The sequence below is a fragment of the Anopheles coustani genome, unplaced genomic scaffold (assembly GCF_943734705.1).
Source record: "Anopheles coustani unplaced genomic scaffold, idAnoCousDA_361_x.2 scaffold_19_ctg1, whole genome shotgun sequence".
Lineage (NCBI taxonomy): Eukaryota > Metazoa > Arthropoda > Insecta > Diptera > Culicidae > Anopheles > Anopheles coustani.
This window is the reverse complement of record NW_026525399.1, coordinates 208,423-231,580: the sequence shown is the minus strand read 5'-3', so window position 1 is coordinate 231,580 and position 23,158 is coordinate 208,423.

Below are 23,158 nucleotides of genomic sequence, written 5' to 3'. Positions count from 1 at the left end.
TACAAACTGTTTATTAGGCGTTTCGGTACACTTTGGATGATGACCCAAGATGCTAGAAACTGTTTATTAGGCGTTTCGGTACACTTTGGATGATGACTCAAGATGCTAGAAACTGTTTATTAGGCGTTTCGGTACACTTTGGATGATGACTCAAGATGCTACAAACTGTTTATTAGGCGTTTCGGTACACTTTGGATGATGACCCAAGATGCTAGAAACTGTTTATTAGGCGTTTCGGTACACTTTGGATGATGACCCAAGATGCTAGAAACTGTTTATTAGGCATTTCGGTACACTTTGGATGATGACCCAAGATGCTAGAAACTGTTTATTAGGCGTTTCGGTACACTTTGGATGATGACTCAAGATGCTAGAAACTGTTTATTAGGCGTTTCGGTACACTTTGGATGATGACTCAAGATGCTAGAAACTGTTTATTAGGCGTTTCGGTACACTTTGGATGATGACCCAAGAAGCTAGAAACTGTTTATTAGGCGTTTCGGTACACTTTGGATGATGACTCAAGATGCTAGAAACTGTTTATTAGGCGTTTCGGTACACTTTGGATGATGACCCAAGATGCTAGAAACTGTTTATTAGGCATTTCGGTACACTTTGGATGATGACCCAAGAAGCTAGAAACTGTTTATTAGGCGTTTCGGTACACTTTGGATGATGACCCAAGAAGCTAGAAACTGTTTATTAGGCGTTTCGGTACACTTTGGATGATGACCCAAGAAGCTAGAAACTGTTTATTAGGCGTTTCGGTACACTTTGGATGATGACTCAAGATGCTAGAAACTGTTTATTAGGCGTTTCGGTACACTTTGGATGGTGACCCAAGATGCTAGAAACTGTTTATTAGGCGTTTCGGTACACTTTGGATGATGACTCAAGATGCTACAAACTGTTTATTAGGCGTTTCGGTACACTTTGGATGATGACCCAAGATGCTAGAAACTGTTTATTAGGCGTTTCGGTACACTTTGGATGATGACCCAAGATGCTAGAAACTGTTTATTAGGCGTTTCGGTACACTTGGGATGGTGACTTAAGATGCTAGAAACTGTTTAGTAGGCGTTTCGGTACACTTGGGATGATGACCCAAGATGCTAGAAACTGTTTATTAGGCGTTTCGGTACACTTGGGATGGTGACTTAGGATGCTAGAAACTGTTTATTAGGCGTTTCGGTGCACTTGGGATGATGACCCAGGATGCTAGAAACTGTTTATTAGGCGTTTCGGTGCACTTGGGATGATGACTCAAGATGCTAGAAACTGTTTATTAGGCGTTTCGGTACACTTGGGATGGTGACCCAAGATGCTAGAAACTGTTTATTAGGCGTTTCGGTGCACTTGGGATGATGACTCAAGATGCTAGAAACTGTTTATTAGGCGTTTCGGTACACTTGGGATGGTGACCCAAGATGCTAGAAACTGTTTATTAGGCGTTTCGGTACACTTGGGATGGTGACTTAAGATGCTAGAAACTGTTTATTAGGCGTTTCGGTGCACTTGGGATGATGACTCAAGATGCTACAAACTGTTTATTAGGCGTTTCGGTACACTTGGTATGATGACCCAAGATGCTAGAAACTGTTTATTAGGCGTTTCGGTACACTTGGGATGATGACCCAAGATGCTAGAAACTGTTTATTAGGCGTTTCGGTACACTTGGGATGATGACTAAAGATGCTAGGAACTGTTTATTAGGCGTTTCGGTGCACTTGGGATGATGACTCAAGATGCTAGAAACTGTTTATTAGGCGTTTCGGTACACTTGGGATGGTGACCCAAGATGCTAGAAACTGTTTAGTAGGCGTTTCGGTACACTTGGGATGGTGACTTAGGATGCTAGAAACTGTTTAGTAGGCGTTTCGGTACACTTGGGATGATGACTAAAGATGCTAGAAACTGTTTATTAGGCGTTTCGGTACACTTGGGATGATGACCCAAGATGCTAGAAACTGTTTTATAGGCGTTTCGGTACACTTGGGATGGTGACCCAAGATGCTAGAAACTGTTTATTAGGTGTTTCGGTACACTTGGGATGGTGACTTAAGATGCTAGAAACTGTTTATTAGGCGTTTCGGTGCACTTGGGATGATGACTCAAGATGCTACAAACTGTTTATTAGGCGTTTCGGTACACTTGGTATGATGACCCAAGATGCTAGAAACTGTTTAGTAGGCGTTTCGGTACACTTGGGATGGTGACCCAAGATGCTAGAAACTGTTTATTAGGTGTTTCGGTACACTTGGGATGGTGACTTAAGATGCTAGAAACTGTTTATTAGGCGTTTCGGTGCACTTGGGATGATGACTCAAGATGCTACAAACTGTTTATTAGGCGTTTCGGTACACTTGGTATGATGACCCAAGATGCTAGAAACTGTTTATTAGGCGTTTCGGTACACTTGGGATGGTGACTTAAGATGCTAGAAACTGTTTATTAGGCGTTTCGGTACACTTGGGATGATGACTAAAGATGCTAGGAACTGTTTATTAGGCGTTTCGGTGCACTTGGTATGATGACTCAAGATGCTAGAAACTGTTTATTAGGCGTTTCGGTACACTTGGGATGATGACTAAAGATGCTAGGAACTGTTTATTAGGCGTTTCGGTGCACTTGGGATGATGACTCAAGATGCTACAAACTGTTTATTAGGCGTTTCGGTACACTTGGTATGATGACCCAAGATGCTAGAAACTGTTTATTAGGCGTTTCGGTACACTTGGGATGATGACCCAAGATGCTAGAAACTGTTTATTAGGCGTTTCGGTACACTTGGGATGATGACTAAAGATGCTAGGAACTGTTTATTAGGCGTTTCGGTGCACTTGGGATGATGACTCAAGATGCTAGAAACTGTTTATTAGGCGTTTCGGTACACTTGGGATGGTGACCCAAGATGCTAGAAACTGTTTAGTAGGCGTTTCGGTACACTTGGGATGGTGACTTAGGATGCTAGAAACTGTTTAGTAGGCGTTTCGGTACACTTGGGATGATGACTAAAGATGCTAGAAACTGTTTATTAGGCGTTTCGGTACACTTGGGATGATGACCCAAGATGCTAGAAACTGTTTTAAAGGCGTTTCGGTACACTTGGGATGGTGACCCAAGATGCTAGAAACTGTTTATTAGGTGTTTCGGTACACTTGGGATGGTGACTTAAGATGCTAGAAACTGTTTATTAGGCGTTTCGGTGCACTTGGGATGATGACTCAAGATGCTACAAACTGTTTATTAGGCGTTTCGGTACACTTGGTATGATGACCCAAGATGCTAGAAACTGTTTAGTAGGCGTTTCGGTACACTTGGGATGGTGACCCAAGATGCTAGAAACTGTTTATTAGGTGTTTCGGTACACTTGGGATGGTGACTTAAGATGCTAGAAACTGTTTATTAGGCGTTTCGGTGCACTTGGGATGATGACTCAAGATGCTACAAACTGTTTATTAGGCGTTTCGGTACACTTGGTATGATGACCCAAGATGCTAGAAACTGTTTATTAGGCGTTTCGGTACACTTGGGATGGTGACTTAAGATGCTAGAAACTGTTTATTAGGCGTTTCGGTACACTTGGGATGATGACTAAAGATGCTAGGAACTGTTTATTAGGCGTTTCGGTGCACTTGGTATGATGACTCAAGATGCTAGAAACTGTTTATTAGGCGTTTCGGTACACTTGGGATGATGACTAAAGATGCTAGGAACTGTTTATTAGGCGTTTCGGTGCACTTGGGATGATGACTCAAGATGCTACAAACTGTTTATTAGGCGTTTCGGTACACTTGGTATGATGACCCAAGATGCTAGAAACTGTTTAGTAGGCGTTTCGGTACACTTGGGATGGTGACCCAAGATGCTAGAAACTGTTTATTAGGTGTTTCGGTACACTTGGGATGGTGACTTAAGATGCTAGAAACTGTTTATTAGGCGTTTCGGTGCACTTGGGATGATGACTCAAGATGCTACAAACTGTTTATTAGGCGTTTCGGTACACTTGGTATGATGACCCAAGATGCTAGAAACTGTTTATTAGGCGTTTCGGTACACTTGGGATGGTGACTTAAGATGCTAGAAACTGTTTATTAGGCGTTTCGGTACACTTGGGATGATGACTAAAGATGCTAGGAACTGTTTATTAGGCGTTTCGGTACACTTGGGATGGTGACCCAAGATGCTAGAAACTGTTTATTAGGCGTTTCGGTACACTTGGGATGGTGACTTAAGATGCTAGAAACTGTTTATTAGGCGTTTCGGTGCACTTGGGATGATGACTCAAGATGCTACAAACTGTTTATTAGGCGTTTCGGTACACTTGGTATGATGACCCAAGATGCTAGAAACTGTTTATTAGGCGTTTCGGTACACTTGGGATGATGACCCAAGATGCTAGAAACTGTTTATTAGGCGTTTCGGTACACTTGGGATGATGACTAAAGATGCTAGGAACTGTTTATTAGGCGTTTCGGTGCACTTGGGATGATGACTCAAGATGCTAGAAACTGTTTATTAGGCGTTTCGGTACACTTGGGATGGTGACCCAAGATGCTAGAAACTGTTTAGTAGGCGTTTCGGTACACTTGGGATGGTGACTTAGGATGCTAGAAACTGTTTAGTAGGCGTTTCGGTACACTTGGGATGATGACTAAAGATGCTAGAAACTGTTTATTAGGCGTTTCGGTACACTTGGGATGATGACCCAAGATGCTAGAAACTGTTTTAAAGGCGTTTCGGTACACTTGGGATGGTGACCCAAGATGCTAGAAACTGTTTATTAGGTGTTTCGGTACACTTGGGATGGTGACTTAAGATGCTAGAAACTGTTTATTAGGCGTTTCGGTGCACTTGGGATGATGACTCAAGATGCTACAAACTGTTTATTAGGCGTTTCGGTACACTTGGTATGATGACCCAAGATGCTAGAAACTGTTTAGTAGGCGTTTCGGTACACTTGGGATGGTGACCCAAGATGCTAGAAACTGTTTATTAGGTGTTTCGGTACACTTGGGATGGTGACTTAAGATGCTAGAAACTGTTTATTAGGCGTTTCGGTGCACTTGGGATGATGACTCAAGATGCTACAAACTGTTTATTAGGCGTTTCGGTACACTTGGGATGATGACTCAAGATGCTAGAAACTGTTTATTAGGCGTTTCGGTACACTTGGGATGGTGACTTAAGATGCTAGGAACTGTTTATTAGGCGTTTCGGTACACTTGGGATGATGACCCAAGCTGCTAGAAACTGTTTATTAGGCGTTTCGGTACACTTGGGATGGTGACTTAAGATGCTAGAAACTGTTTAGTAGGCGTTTCGGTACACTTGGGATGATGACCCAAGATGCTAGAAACTGTTTATTAGGCGTTTCGGTACACTTGGGATGGTGACTTAGGATGCTAGAAACTGTTTATTAGGCGTTTCGGTACACTTGGGATGGTGACCCAAGATGCTAGAAACTGTTTATTAGGCTTTTCGGTACACTTGTGATGATGACCCAAGATGCTAGAAACTGTTTAGTAGGCGTTTCGGTGCACTTGGTATGATGACTCAAGATGCTAGAAACTGTTTATTAGGCGTTTCGGTACACTTTGGATGATGACCCAAGATGCTAGAAACTGTTTATTAGGCGTTTCGGTACACTTGGGATGGTGACTTAAGATGCTAGAAACTGTTTAGTAGGCGTTTCGGTACACTTGGGATGATGACCCAAGATGCTAGAAACTGTTTATTAGGCGTTTCGGTACACTTGGGATGGTGACTTAGGATGCTAGAAACTGTTTATTAGGCGTTTCGGTGCACTTGGGATGATGACCCAGGATGCTAGAAACTGTTTATTAGGCGTTTCGGTGCACTTGGGATGATGACTCAAGATGCTAGAAACTGTTTATTAGGCGTTTCGGTACACTTGGGATGGTGACCCAAGATGCTAGAAACTGTTTATTAGGCGTTTCGGTGCACTTGGGATGATGACTCAAGATGCTAGAAACTGTTTATTAGGCGTTTCGGTACACTTGGGATGGTGACCCAAGATGCTAGAAACTGTTTATTAGGCGTTTCGGTACACTTGGGATGGTGACTTAAGATGCTAGAAACTGTTTATTAGGCGTTTCGGTGCACTTGGGATGATGACTCAAGATGCTACAAACTGTTTATTAGGCGTTTCGGTACACTTGGTATGATGACCCAAGATGCTAGAAACTGTTTATTAGGCGTTTCGGTACACTTGGGATGATGACCCAAGATGCTAGAAACTGTTTATTAGGCGTTTCGGTACACTTGGGATGATGACTAAAGATGCTAGGAACTGTTTATTAGGCGTTTCGGTGCACTTGGGATGATGACTCAAGATGCTAGAAACTGTTTATTAGGCGTTTCGGTACACTTGGGATGGTGACCCAAGATGCTAGAAACTGTTTAGTAGGCGTTTCGGTACACTTGGGATGGTGACTTAGGATGCTAGAAACTGTTTAGTAGGCGTTTCGGTACACTTGGGATGATGACTAAAGATGCTAGAAACTGTTTATTAGGCGTTTCGGTACACTTGGGATGATGACCCAAGATGCTAGAAACTGTTTTAAAGGCGTTTCGGTACACTTGGGATGGTGACCCAAGATGCTAGAAACTGTTTATTAGGCGTTTCGGTACACTTGGGATGGTGACTTAAGATGCTAGAAACTGTTTAGTAGGCGTTTCGGTACACTTGGGATGGTGACCCAAGATGCTAGAAACTGTTTATTAGGTGTTTCGGTACACTTGGGATGGTGACTTAAGATGCTAGAAACTGTTTATTAGGCGTTTCGGTGCACTTGGGATGATGACTCAAGATGCTACAAACTGTTTATTAGGCGTTTCGGTACACTTGGTATGATGACCCAAGATGCTAGAAACTGTTTATTAGGCGTTTCGGTACACTTGGGATGATGACCCAAGATGCTAGAAACTGTTTAGTAGGCGTTTCGGTACACTTGGGATGATGACTAAAGATGCTAGAAACTGTTTATTAGGCGTTTCGGTACACTTGGGATGATGACCCAAGATGCTAGAAACTGTTTTAAAGGCGTTTCGGTACACTTGGGATGGTGACCCAAGATGCTAGAAACTGTTTATTAGGCGTTTCGGTACACTTGGGATGGTGACCCAAGATGCTAGAAACTGTTTAGTAGGCGTTTCGGTACACTTGGGATGATGACCCAAGATGCTAGAAACTGTTTATTAGGCGTTTCGGTACACTTGGGATGGTGACTTAGGATGCTAGAAACTGTTTATTAGGCGTTTCGGTGCACTTGGGATGATGACCCAGGATGCTAGAAACTGTTTATTAGGCGTTTCGGTACACTTGGGATGGTGACTTAAGATGCTAGAAACTGTTTATTAGGCGTTTCGGTGCACTTGGGATGATGACTCAAGATGCTAGAAACTGTTTATTAGGCGTTTCGGTACACTTGGGATGATGACTAAAGATGCTAGAAACTGTTTATTAGGCGTTTCGGTACACTTGGGATGATGACCCAAGATGCTAGAAACTGTTTTAAAGGCGTTTCGGTACACTTGGGATGGTGACCCAAGATGCTAGAAACTGTTTATTAGGCGTTTCGGTACACTTGGGATGGTGACTTAAGATGCTAGAAACTGTTTAGTAGGCGTTTCGGTACACTTGGGATGATGACCCAAGATGCTAGAAACTGTTTATTAGGCGTTTCGGTACACTTGGGATGGTGACTTAGGATGCTAGAAACTGTTTATTAGGCGTTTCGGTGCACTTGGGATGGTGACTTAAGATGCTAGAAACTGTTTAGTAGGCGTTTCGGTACACTTGGGATGATGACTCAAGATGCTAGAAACTGTTTATTAGGCGTTTCGGTACACTTTGGATGATGACTCAAGATGCTAGAAACTGTTTATTAGGCGTTTCGGTGCACTTGGGATGATGACTCAAGATGCTAGAAACTGTTTTAAAGGCGTTTCGGTACACTTGGGATGATGACTAAAGATGCTAGGAACTGTTTATTAGGCGTTTCGGTGCACTTGGGATGATGACTCAAGATGCTAGAAACTGTTTATTAGGCGTTTCGGTACACTTGGGATGGTGACCCAAGATGCTAGAAACTGTTTAGTAGGCGTTTCGGTACACTTGGGATGGTGACTTAGGATGCTAGAAACTGTTTAGTAGGCGTTTCGGTACACTTGGGATGATGACTAAAGATGCTAGAAACTGTTTATTAGGCGTTTCGGTACACTTGGGATGATGACCCAAGATGCTAGAAACTGTTTTAAAGGCGTTTCGGTACACTTGGGATGGTGACCCAAGATGCTAGAAACTGTTTATTAGGCGTTTCGGTACACTTGGGATGGTGACTTAAGATGCTAGAAACTGTTTAGTAGGCGTTTCGGTACACTTGGGATGATGACCCAAGATGCTAGAAACTGTTTATTAGGCGTTTCGGTACACTTGGGATGGTGACTTAGGATGCTAGAAACTGTTTATTAGGCGTTTCGGTGCACTTGGGATGATGACCCAGGATGCTAGAAACTGTTTATTAGGCGTTTCGGTACACTTGGGATGGTGACTTAAGATGCTAGAAACTGTTTATTAGGCGTTTCGGTGCACTTGGGATGATGACTCAAGATGCTAGAAACTGTTTATTAGGCGTTTCGGTACACTTGGGATGATGACTAAAGATGCTAGAAACTGTTTATTAGGCGTTTCGGTACACTTGGGATGATGACCCAAGATGCTAGAAACTGTTTTAAAGGCGTTTCGGTACACTTGGGATGGTGACCCAAGATGCTAGAAACTGTTTATTAGGCGTTTCGGTACACTTGGGATGATGACTTAAGATGCTAGAAACTGTTTAGTAGGCGTTTCGGTACACTTGGGATGATGACCCAAGATGCTAGAAACTGTTTATTAGGCGTTTCGGTACACTTGGGATGGTGACTTAGGATGCTAGAAACTGTTTATTAGGCGTTTCGGTGCACTTGGGATGGTGACTTAAGATGCTAGAAACTGTTTAGTAGGCGTTTCGGTACACTTGGGATGATGACTCAAGATGCTAGAAACTGTTTATTAGGCGTTTCGGTACACTTTGGATGATGACTTAAGATGCTAGAAACTGTTTAGTAGGCGTTTCGGTACACTTGGGATGATGACTCAAGATGCTAGAAACTGTTTATTAGGCGTTTCGGTACACTTGGGATGATGACTAAAGATGCTAGGAACTGTTTATTAGGCGTTTCGGTGCACTTGGGATGATGACTCAAGATGCTAGAAACTGTTTATTAGGCGTTTCGGTACACTTGGGATGGTGACCCAAGATGCTAGAAACTGTTTAGTAGGCGTTTCGGTACACTTGGGATGGTGACTTAGGATGCTAGAAACTGTTTAGTAGGCGTTTCGGTACACTTGGGATGATGACTAAAGATGCTAGAAACTGTTTATTAGGCGTTTCGGTACACTTGGGATGATGACCCAAGATGCTAGAAACTGTTTTAAAGGCGTTTCGGTACACTTGGGATGGTGACCCAAGATGCTAGAAACTGTTTATTAGGCGTTTCGGTACACTTGGGATGGTGACTTAAGATGCTAGAAACTGTTTAGTAGGCGTTTCGGTACACTTGGGATGGTGACCCAAGATGCTAGAAACTGTTTATTAGGTGTTTCGGTACACTTGGGATGGTGACTTAAGATGCTAGAAACTGTTTATTAGGCGTTTCGGTACACTTGGGATGATGACTCAAGATGCTACAAACTGTTTATTAGGCGTTTCGGTACACTTGGTATGATGACCCAAGATGCTAGAAACTGTTTATTAGGCGTTTCGGTACACTTGGGATGATGACCCAAGATGCTAGAAACTGTTTAGTAGGCGTTTCGGTACACTTGGGATGATGACTAAAGATGCTAGAAACTGTTTATTAGGCGTTTCGGTACACTTGGGATGATGACCCAAGATGCTAGAAACTGTTTTAAAGGCGTTTCGGTACACTTGGGATGGTGACCCAAGATGCTAGAAACTGTTTATTAGGCGTTTCGGTACACTTGGGATGGTGACTTAAGATGCTAGAAACTGTTTAGTAGGCGTTTCGGTACACTTGGGATGATGACCCAAGATGCTAGAAACTGTTTATTAGGCGTTTCGGTACACTTGGGATGGTGACTTAGGATGCTAGAAACTGTTTATTAGGCGTTTCGGTGCACTTGGGATGATGACCCAGGATGCTAGAAACTGTTTATTAGGCGTTTCGGTACACTTGGGATGGTGACTTAAGATGCTAGAAACTGTTTATTAGGCGTTTCGGTGCACTTGGGATGATGACTCAAGATGCTAGAAACTGTTTATTAGGCGTTTCGGTACACTTGGGATGATGACCCAAGATGCTAGAAACTGTTTAGTAGGCGTTTCGGTACACTTGGGATGATGACTAAAGATGCTAGAAACTGTTTATTAGGCGTTTCGGTACACTTGGGATGATGACCCAAGATGCTAGAAACTGTTTTAAAGGCGTTTCGGTACACTTGGGATGGTGACCCAAGATGCTAGAAACTGTTTATTAGGCGTTTCGGTACACTTGGGATGGTGACTTAAGATGCTAGAAACTGTTTAGTAGGCGTTTCGGTACACTTGGGATGATGACCCAAGATGCTAGAAACTGTTTATTAGGCGTTTCGGTACACTTGGGATGGTGACCCAAGATGCTAGAAACTGTTTATTAGGCGTTTCGGTGCACTTGGGATGATGACTCAAGATGCTAGAAACTGTTTATTAGGCGTTTCGGTACACTTGGGATGATGACCCAAGATGCTAGAAACTGTTTAGTAGGCGTTTCGGTACACTTGGGATGATGACTAAAGATGCTAGAAACTGTTTATTAGGCGTTTCGGTACACTTGGGATGATGACCCAAGATGCTAGAAACTGTTTTAAAGGCGTTTCGGTACACTTGGGATGGTGACCCAAGATGCTAGAAACTGTTTATTAGGCGTTTCGGTACACTTGGGATGGTGACTTAGGATGCTAGAAACTGTTTATTAGGCGTTTCGGTACACTTGGGATGGTGACTTAAGATGCTAGAAACTGTTTAGTAGGCGTTTCGGTACACTTGGAATGATGACCCAAGAAGCTAGAAACTGTTTATTGGGCGTTTCGGTACACTTGGGATGATGACTCAAGATGCTAGAAACTGTTTATTAGGCGTTTCGGTACACTTGGGATGATGACCCTAGATGCTAGAAACTGTTTATTAGGCGTTTCGGTACACTTGGGATGATGACCCAAGATGCTAGAAACTGTTTATTAGGCGTTTCGGTACACTTGGGATGATGACCCAAGATGCTAGAAACTGTTTTTTAGGCGTTTCGGTTCACTTGGAATGATGACCCTAGATGCTAGAAACTGTTTATTAGGCGTTTCGGTACACTTGGGATGATAACCCTAGATGCTAGAAGCTGTTTATTAGGCGTTTCGGTACACTTGGGATGATAACCCTAGATGCTAGAAACTGTTTATTAGGCGTTTCGGTACACTTTGGATGATGACTCAAGATGCTAGAAACTGTTTATTAGGCGTTTCGGTACACTTGGGATGATAACCCTAGATGCTAGAAACTGTTTATTAGGCGTTTCGGTACACTTTGGATGATGACTCAAGATGCTAGAAACTGTTTATTAGGCGTTTCGGTACACTTTGGATGATGACTCAAGATGCTAGAAACTGTTTATTAGGCGTTTCGGTACACTTGGGATGATGACCCTAGATGCTAGAAACTGTTTATTAGGCGTTTCGGTACACTTTGGATGATGACTCAAGATGCTAGAAACTGTTTATTAGGCGTTTCGGTACACTTGGGATGATAACCCTAGATGCTAGAAACTGTTTATTAGGCGTTTCGGTACACTTTGGATGATGACTCAAGATGCTAGAAACTGTTTATTAGGCGTTTCGGTACACTTTGGATGATGACTCAAGATGCTAAAAACTGTTTATTAGGCGTTTCGGTACACTTTGGATGATAACCCTAGATGCTAGAAGCTGTTTATTAGGCGTTTCGGTACACTTGGGATGATAACCCTAGATGCTAGAAACTGTTTATTAGGCGTTTCGGTACACTTTGGATGATGACTCAAGATGCTAGAAACTGTTTATTAGGCGTTTCGGTACACTTGGGATGATAACCCTAGATGCTAGAAACTGTTTATTAGGCGTTTCGGTACACTTGGGATGATAACCCTAGATGCTAGAAGCTGTTTATTAGGCGTTTCGGTACACTTTGGATGATGACTCAAGATGCTAGAAACTGTTTATTAGGCGTTTCGGTACACTTTGGATGATGACTCAAGATGCTAGAAACTGTTTATTAGGCGTTTCGGTACACTTGGGATGATAACCCTAGATGCTAGAAACTGTTTATTAGGCGTTTCGGTACACTTTGGATGATGACTCAAGATGCTAGAAACTGTTTATTAGGCGTTTCGGTACACTTGGGATGATAACCCTAGATGCTAGAAACTGTTTATTAGGCGTTTCGGTACACTTGGGATGATGACCCAAGATGCTAGAAACTAATCATTAGACGTTTCGGTACACTTTGGATGATGACTCAAGATGCTAGAAACTGTTTATTAGGCGTTTCGGTACACTTGGGATGATAACCCTAGATGCTAGAAACTGTTTATTAGGCGTTTCGGTACACTTGGGATGATAACCCTAGATGCTAGAAACTGTTTATTAGGCGTTTCGGTACACTTTGGATGATGACTCAAGATGCTAGAAACTGTTTATTAGGCGTTTCGGTACACTTGGGATGATAACCCTAGATGCTAGAAACTGTTTATTAGGCGTTTCGGTACACTTGGGATGATGACCCTAGATGCTAGAAACTGTTTATTAGGCGTTTCGGTACACTTGGGATGATAACCCTAGATGCTAGAAACTGTTTATTAGGCGTTTCGGTACACTTTGGATGATGACTCAAGATGCTAGAAACTGTTTATTAGGCGTTTCGGTACACTTGGGATGATGACCCAAGATGCTAAAAACTGTTTATTAGGCGTTTCGGTACACTTGGGATGATGACCCTAGATGCTAGAAACTGTTTATTAGGCGTTTCGGTACACTTGGGATGATAACCCTAGATGCTAGAAGCTGTTTATTAGGCGTTTCGGTACACTTGGGATGATAACCCTAGATGCTAGAAACTGTTTATTAGGCGTTTCGGTACACTTTGGATGATGACTCAAGATGCTAGAAACTGTTTATTAGGCGTTTCGGTACACTTGGGATGATAACCCTAGATGCTAGAAACTGTTTATTAGGCGTTTCGGTACACTTTGGATGATGACTCAAGATGCTAGAAACTGTTTATTAGGCGTTTCGGTACACTTTGGATGATGACTCAAGATGCTAGAAACTGTTTATTAGGCGTTTCGGTACACTTGGGATGATGACCCTAGATGCTAGAAACTGTTTATTAGGCGTTTCGGTACACTTTGGATGATGACTCAAGATGCTAGAAACTGTTTATTAGGCGTTTCGGTACACTTGGGATGATAACCCTAGATGCTAGAAACTGTTTATTAGGCGTTTCGGTACACTTTGGATGATGACTCAAGATGCTAGAAACTGTTTATTAGGCGTTTCGGTACACTTTGGATGATGACTCAAGATGCTAGAAACTGTTTATTAGGCTTTTCGGTACACTTGTGATGATGACCCAAGATGCTAGAAACTGTTTATTAGGCGTTTCGGTACACTTGGTATGATGACCCAAGATGCTAGAAACTGTTTATTAGGCGTTTCGGTACACTTGGGATGGTGACTCAAGATGCTAGAAACTGTTTATTAGGCGTTTCGGTACACTTGGTATGATGACCCAAGATGCTAGAAACTGTTTATTAGGCGTTTCGGTACACTTGGGATGGTGACTCAAGATGCTAGAAACTGTTTATTAGGCGTTTCGGTACACTTGGTATGATGACCCAAGATGCTAGAAACTGTTTATTAGGCGTTTCGGTACACTTGGTATGATGACCCAAGATGCTAGAAACTGTTTATTAGGCGTTTCGGTACACTTGGTATGATGACCCAAGATGCTAGAAACTGTTTATTAGGCGTTTCGGTACACTTGGTATGATGACCCAAGATGCTAGAAACTGTTTATTAGGCGTTTCGGTACACTTGTGATGATGACCCAAGATGCTAGAAACTGTTTAGTAGGCGTTTCGGTACACTTGGTATGATGACCCAAGATGCTAGAAACTGTTTATTAGGCGTTTCGGTACACTTGGTATGATGACCCAAGATGCTAGAAACTGTTTATTAGGCGTTTCGGTACACTTGGTATGATGACCCAAGATGCTAGAAACTGTTTATTAGGCGTTTCGGTACACTTGTGATGATGACCCAAGATGCTAGAAACTGTTTATTAGGCGTTTCGGTACACTTGGTATGATGACCCAAGATGCTAGAAACTGTTTATTAGGCGTTTCGGTACACTTGGTATGATGACCCAAGATGCTAGAAACTGTTTATTAGGCGTTTCGGTACACTTGGTATGATGACCCAAGATGCTAGAAACTGTTTATTAGGCGTTTCGGTACACTTGGTATGATGACCCAAGATGCTAGAAACTGTTTATTAGGCGTTTCGGTACACTTGTGATGATGACCCAAGATGCTAGAAACTGTTTAGTAGGCGTTTCGGTACACTTGGTATGATGACCCAAGATGCTAGAAACTGTTTATTAGGCGTTTCGGTACACTTGGTATGATGACCCAAGATGCTAGAAACTGTTTATTAGGCGTTTCGGTACACTTGGGATGGTGACTCAAGATGCTAGAAACTGTTTATTAGGCTTTTCGGTACACTTGTGATGATGACCCAAGATGCTAGAAACTGTTTAGTAGGCGTTTCGGTACACTTGGTATGATGACCCAAGATGCTAGAAACTGTTTATTAGGCGTTTCGGTACACTTGGGATGATGACCCAAGATGCTAGAAACTGTTTATTAGGCGTTTCGGTACACTTGGGATGGTGACTCAAGATGCTAGAAACTGTTTATTAGGCTTTTCGGTACACTTGTGATGATGACCCAAGATGCTAGAAACTGTTTAGTAGGCGTTTCGGTACACTTGGTATGATGACCCAAGATGCTAGAAACTGTTTATTAGGCGTTTCGGTACACTTGGGATGGTGACTCAAGATGCTAGAAACTGTTTATTAGGCTTTTCGGTACACTTGTGATGATGACCCAAGATGCTAGAAACTGTTTATTAGGCGTTTCGGTACACTTGGCATGATGACCCAAGATGCTAGAATTTGTTTATTAGGCTTTTCGGTACACTTGTGATGATGACCCAAGATGCTAGAAACTGTTTATTAGGCGTTTCGGTACACTTGGTATGATGACCCAAGATGCTAGAAACTGTTTATTAGGCGTTTCGGTACACTTGGTATGATGACCCAAGATGCTAGAAACTGTTTATTAGGCGTTTCGGTACACTTGTGATGATGACCCAAGATGCTAGAAACTGTTTAGTAGGCGTTTCGGTACACTTGGTATGATGACCCAAGATGCTAGAAACTGTTTATTAGGCGTTTCGGTACACTTGGTATGATGACCCAAGATGCTAGAAACTGTTTATTAGGCGTTTCGGTACACTTGGTATGATGACCCAAGATGCTAGAAACTGTTTATTAGGCGTTTCGGTACACTTGGTATGATGACCCAAGATGCTAGAAACTGTTTATTAGGCGTTTCGGTACACTTGGTATGATGACCCAAGATGCTAGAAACTGTTTATTAGGCGTTTCGGTACACTTGGTATGATGACCCATGATGCTAGAAACTGTTTATTAGGCGTTTCGGTACACTTGGGATGGTGACCCAAGATGCTAGAAACTGTTTATTAGGCGTTTCGGTACACTTGGTATGATGACCCAAGATGCTAGAAACTGTTTATTAGGCGTTTCGGTACACTTGGTATGATGACCCAAGATGCTAGAAACTGTTTATTAGACGTTTCGGTACACTTGGTATGATGACCCAAGATGCTAGAAACTGTTTATTAGGCGTTTCGGTACACTTGTGATGATGACCCAAGATGCTAGAAACTGTTTAGTAGGCGTTTCGGTACACTTGGTATGATGACCCAAGATGCTAGAAACTGTTTATTAGGCGTTTCGGTACACTTGGTATGATGACCCAAGATGCTAGAAACTGTTTATTAGGCGTTTCGGTACACTTGGTATGATGACCCAAGATGCTAGAAACTGTTTATTAGGCGTTTCGGTACACTTGGGATGATGACCCAAGATGCTAGAAACTGTTTAGTAGGCGTTTCGGTACACTTGGTATGATGACCCAAGATGCTAGAAACTGTTTATTAGGCGTTTCGGTACACTTGGTATGATGACCCAAGATGCTAGAAACTGTTTATTAGGCGTTTCGGTACACTTGGGATGGTGACTCAAGATGCTAGAAACTGTTTATTAGGCTTTTCGGTACACTTGTGATGATGACCCAAGATGCTAGAAACTGTTTATTAGGCGTTTCGGTACACTTGGCATGATGACCCAAGATGCTAGAATTTGTTTATTAGGCTTTTCGGTACACTTGTGATGATGACCCAAGATGCTAGAAACTGTTTATTAGGCGTTTCGGTACACTTGGGATGATGACCCAAGATGCTACAAACTGTTTATTAGGCGTTTCGGTACACTTGGGATGATGACTTAAGATGCTAGAAACTGTTTGTTAGGCGTTTCGGTACACTTGGGATGATGACCCAAGATGCTAAAAACTGTTTATTAGGCGTTTCGGTACACTTGGGATGATGACTAAAGTTGCTACAAACTGTTTATTAGGCGTTTCGGTACACTTGGGATGATGACCCAAGATGCTAGAAACTGTTTATTAGGCGTTTCGGTACACTTGGGATGATGACCCAAGATGCTAGAAACTGTTTATTAGGCGTTTCGGTACACTTGGGATGATGACTCAAGATGCTAGAAACTGTTTATTAGGCGTTTCGGTACACTTGGTATGATGACCCAAGATGCTAGAAACTGTTTATTAGGCGTTTCGGTACACTTGGGATGGTGACTCAAGATGCTAGAAACTGTTTATTAGGCGTTTCGGTACACTTGGGATGATGACCCAAGATGCTAGAAACTGTTTATTAGGCGTTTCGGTACACTTGTGATGATGACCCAAGATGCTAGAAACTGTTTTTAAGTGTTTCGGTACACTTGGGATGATGACCCAAGATGCAACAAACTGTTTATTAGGCGTTTCGGTACACTTGGGATGATGACCCAAGATGCAACAAACTGTTTATTAGGCGTTTCGGTACACTTGGGATGATGACCCAAGATGCTAGAAACTGTTTATTAGGCGTTTCGGTACACTTGGGATGATGACCCAAGATGCTAGAAACTGTTTATTAGGCGTTTCGGTACACTTGGGATGATGACCCAAGATGCTAGAAACTGTTTATTAGGCGTTTCGGTACACTTTGGATGATGACCCAAGATGCTAGAAACTGTTTATTAGGCGTTTCGGTACACTTGGGATGATGACCCACGATGCTAGAAACTGTTTATTAGGCGTTTCGGTACACTTGGGATGATGACTAAAGTTGCTACAAACTGTTTATTAGGCGTTTCGGTACACTTGGGATGATGACCCAAGATGCTAGAAACTGTTTATTAGGCGTTTCGGTACACTTGGGATGATGACTTAAGATGCTAGAAACTGTTTGTTAGGCGTTTCGGTACACTTTGGATGATGACCCAAGATGCTAGAAACTGTTTATTAGGCGTTTCGGTACACTTGGGATGATGACTAAAGTTGCTACAAACTGTTTATTAGGCGTTTCGGTACACTTGGGATGATGACCCAAGATGCTACAAACTGTTTATTAGGCGTTTCGGTACACTTGGGATGATGACTTAAGATGCTAGAAACTGTTTGTTAGGCGTTTCGGTACACTTGGGATGATGACCCAAGATGCTAAAAACTGTTTATTAGGCGTTTCGGTACACTTGGGATGATGACTAAAGTTGCTACAAACTGTTTATTAGGCGTTTCGGTACACTTGGGATGATGACCCAAGATGCTAGAAACTGTTTATTAGGCGTTTCGGTACACTTGGGATGATGACCCAAGATGCTAGAAACTGTTTATTAGGCGTTTCGGTACACTTGGGATGATGACCCAAGATGCTAGAAACTGTTTATTAGGCGTTTCGGTACACTTGGGATGGTGACCCAAGATGCTAGAAACTGTTTATTAGGCGTTTCGGTACACTTGGGATGGTGACTCAAGATGCTAGAAACTGTTTATTAGGCGTTTCGGTACACTTGGGATGATGACCCAAGATGCTAGAAACTGTTTATTAGGCGTTTCGGTACACTTGTGATGATGACCCAAGATGCTAGAAACTGTTTTTAAGTGTTTCGGTACACTTGGGATGATGACCCAAGATGCAACAAACTGTTTATTAGGCGTTTCGGTACACTTGGGATGATGACCCAAGATGCAACAAACTGTTTATTAGGCGTTTCGGTACACTTGGGATGATGACCCAAGATGCTAGAAACTGTTTATTAGGCGTTTCGGTACACTTGGGATGGTGACTCAAGATGCTAGAAACTGTTTATTAGGCGTTTCGGTACACTTGGGATGGTGACTTAAGATGCTAGAAACTGTTTATTAGGCGTTTCGGTACACTTGGCATGATGACCCAAGATGCTAGAAACTGTTTATTAGGCGTTTCGGTACACTTGGTATGATGACCCAAGATGCTAGAAACTGTTTATTAGGCGTTTCGGTACACTTGTGATGATGACCCAAGATGCTAGAAACTGTTTATTAAGCGTTTCGGTACACTTGGGATGATGACCCAAGATGCAACAAACTGTTTATTAGGCGTTTCGGTACACTTGGGATGATGACCCAAGATGCAACAAACTGTTTATTAGGCGTTTCGGTACACTTGGGATGATGACCCAAGATGCTAGAAACTGTTTATTAGGCGTTTCGGTACACTTGGGATGATGACCCAAGATGCTAGAAACTGTTTATTAGGCGTTTCGGTACACTTGGGATGATGACCCAAGATGCTAGAAACTGTTTATTAGGCGTTTCGGTACACTTGTGATGATGACCCAAGATGCTAGAAACTGTTTATTAGGCGTTTCGGTACACTTGGGATGATGACCCAAGATGCTAGAAACTGTTTATTAGGCGTTTCGGTACACTTGGGATGGTGACTCAAGATGCTAGAAACTGTTTATTAGGCGTTTCGGTACACTTTTGATGTTGACCCAAGATGCTAGAAACTGTTTATTAGGCATTTCGGTACACTTTGGATGATGACCCAAGATGCTAGAAACTGTTTATTAGGCGTTTCGGTACACTTGGGATGATGACCCAAGATGCTACAAACTGTTTATTAGGCGTTTCGGTACACTTGGGATGATGACCCAAGATGCAACAAACTGTTTATTAGGCGTTTCGGTACACTTGGGATGATGACCCAAGATGCAACAAACTGTTTATTAGGCGTTTCGGTACACTTGGGATGATGACCCAAGATGCTAGAAACTGTTTATTAGGCGTTTCGGTACACTTGGGATGATGACCCAAGATGCTAGAAACTGTTTATTAGGCGTTTCGGTACACTTGGGATGGTGACTCAAGATGCTAGAAACTGTTTATTAGGCGTTTCGGTACACTTGGCATGATGACCCAAGATGCTAGAAACTGTTTATTAGGCGTTTCGGTACACTTGGTATGATGACCCAAGATGCTAGAAACTGTTTATTAGGCGTTTCGGTACACTTGTGATGATGACCCAAGATGCTAGAAACTGTTTATTAAGCGTTTCGGTACACTTGGGATGATGACCCAAGATGCAACAAACTGTTTATTAGGCGTTTCGGTACACTTGGGATGATGACCCAAGATGCAACAAACTGTTTATTAGGCGTTTCGGTACACTTGGGATGATGACCCAAGATGCTAGAAACTGTTTATTAGGCGTTTCGGTACACTTGGGATGGTGACCCAAGATGCTAGAAACTGTTTATTAGGCGTTTCGGTACACTTGGGATGGTGACTCAAGATGCTAGAAACTGTTTATTAGGCGTTTCGGTACACTTGGGATGATGACCCAAGATGCTAGAAACTGTTTATTAGGCGTTTCGGTACACTTGGGATGATGACCCAAGATGCTAGAAACTGTTTATTAGGCGTTTCGGTACACTTGGGATGGTGACTCAAGATGCTAGAAACTGTTTATTAGGCGTTTCGGTACACTTGGGATGGTGACTTAAGATGCTAGAAACTGTTTATTAGGCGTTTCGGTACACTTGGCATGATGACCCAAGATGCTAGAAACTGTTTATTAGGCGTTTCGGTACACTTGGTATGATGACCCAAGATGCTAGAAACTGTTTATTAGGCGTTTCGGTACACTTGTGATGATGACCCAAGATGCTAGAAACTGTTTATTAAGCGTTTCGGTACACTTGGGATGATGACCCAAGATGCAACAAACTGTTTATTAGGCGTTTCGGTACACTTGGGATGATGACCCAAGATGCAACAAACTGTTTATTAGGCGTTTCGGTACACTTGGGATGATGACCCAAGATGCAACAAACTGTTTATTAGGCGTTTCGGTACACTTGGGATGATGACCCAAGATGCTAGAAACTGTTTATTAGGCGTTTCGGTACACTTGGGATGGTGACTCAAGATGCTAGAAACTGTTTAGTAGGCGTTTCGGTACACTTTGGATGATGACCCAAGATGCTAGAAACTGTTTATTAGGCGTTTCGGTACACTTGGGATGATGACCCAAGATGCTAGAAACTGTTTGTTAGGCGTTTCGGTACACTTGGGATGATGACCCAAGATGCTAGAAACTGTTTATTAGGCGTTTCGGTACACTTGGGATGATGACTTAAGATGCTAGAAACTGTTTGTTAGGCGTTTCGGTACACTTGGGATGATGACCCAAGATGCTAGAAACTGTTTATTAGGCGTTTCGGTACACTTGGGATGATGACCCAAGATGCTAGAAACTGTTTATTAGGCGTTTCGGTACACTTGGGATGATGACTAAAGATGCTACAAACTGTTTTTTAGGCGTTTCGGTACACTTGGGATGATGACCCAAGATGCTAGAAACTGTTCTTAAGGCGTTTTGGTACACTTGGGATGATGACCCAAGATGCTAGAAACAGTTTTTAAGTGTTTCGGTACACTTGGGATGATGACCCAAGATGCTAGAAACTGTTTATTAGGCGTTTCGGTACACTTGGGATGATGACTTAAGATGCTAGAAACTGTTTGTTAGGCGTTTCGGTACACTTTGGATGATGACCCAAGATGCTAGAAACTGTTTATTAGGCGTTTCGGTACACTTGGGATGATGACTAAAGTTGCTACAAACTGTTTATTAGGCGTTTCGGTACACTTGGGATGATGACCCAAGATGCTACAAACTGTTTATTAGGCGTTTCGGTACACTTGGGATGATGACTTAAGATGCTAGAAACTGTTTGTTAGGCGTTTCGGTACACTTGGGATGATGACCCAAGATGCTAAAAACTGTTTATTAGGCGTTTCGGTACACTTGGGATGATGACTAAAGTTGCTACAAACTGTTTATTAGGCGTTTCGGTACACTTGGGATGATGACCCAAGATGCTAGAAACTGTTTATTAGGCGTTTCGGTACACTTGGGATGATGACCCAAGATGCTAGAAACTGTTTATTAGGCGTTTCGGTACACTTGGGATGATGACACAAGATGCTAGAAACTGTTTATTAGGCGTTTCGGTACACTTGGGATGGTGACCCAAGATGCTAGAAACTGTTTATTAGGCGTTTCGGTACACTTGGGATGGTGACTCAAGATGCTAGAAACTGTTTATTAGGCGTTTCGGTACACTTGGGATGATGACCCAAGATGCTAGAAACTGTTTATTAGGCGTTTCGGTACACTTGTGATGATGACCCAAGATGCTAGAAACTGTTTTTAAGTGTTTCGGTACACATGGGATGATGACCCAAGATGCAACAAACTGTTTATTAGGCGTTTCGGTACACTTGGGATGATGACCCAAGATGCAACAAACTGTTTATTAGGCGTTTCGGTACACTTGGGATGATGACCCAAGATGCTAGAAACTGTTTATTAGGCGTTTCGGTACACTTGGGATGATGACCCAAGATGCTAGAAACTGTTTATTAGGCGTTTCGGTACACTTGGGATGATGACCCAAGATGCTAGAAACTGTTTATTAGGCGTTTCGGTACACTTTGGATGATGACCCAAGATGCTAGAAACTGTTTATTAGGCGTTTCGGTACACTTGGGATGATGACCCAAGATGCTAGAAACTGTTTATTAGGCGTTTCGGTACACTTGGGATGATGACCCAAGATGCTAGAAACTGTTTATTAGGCGTTTCGGTACACTTGGGATGATGACCCAAGATGCTAGAAACTGTTTATTAGGCGTTTCGGTACACTTGGGATGGTGACCCAAGATGCTAGAAACTGTTTATTAGGCGTTTCGGTACACTTGGGATGGTGACTTAAGATGCTAGAAACTGTTTATTAGGCGTTTCGGTACACTTGGGATGGTGACTTAAGATGCTAGAAACTGTTTATTAGGCGTTTCGGTACACTTGGCATGATGACCCAAGATGCTAGAAACTGTTTATTAGGCGTTTCGGTACACTTGGTATGATGACCCAAGATGCTAGAAACTGTTTATTAGGCGTTTCGGTACACTTGTGATGATGACCCAAGATGCTAGAAACTGTTTATTAGGCGTTTCGGTACACTTGGGATGGTGACTCAAGATGCTAGAAACTGTTTATGAGGCGTTTCGGTACACTTGGGATGATGACCCAAGATGCTAGAAACTGTTTTTAAGTGTTTCGGTACACTTGGGATGATGACCCAAGATGCAACAAACTGTTTATTAGGCGTTTCGGTACACTTGGGATGATGACCCAAGATGCTAGAAACTGTTTATTAGGCGTTTCGGTACACTTGGGATGATGACCCAAGATGCTAGAAACTGTTTATTAGGCGTTTCGGTACACTTGGGATGGTGACTCAAGATGCTA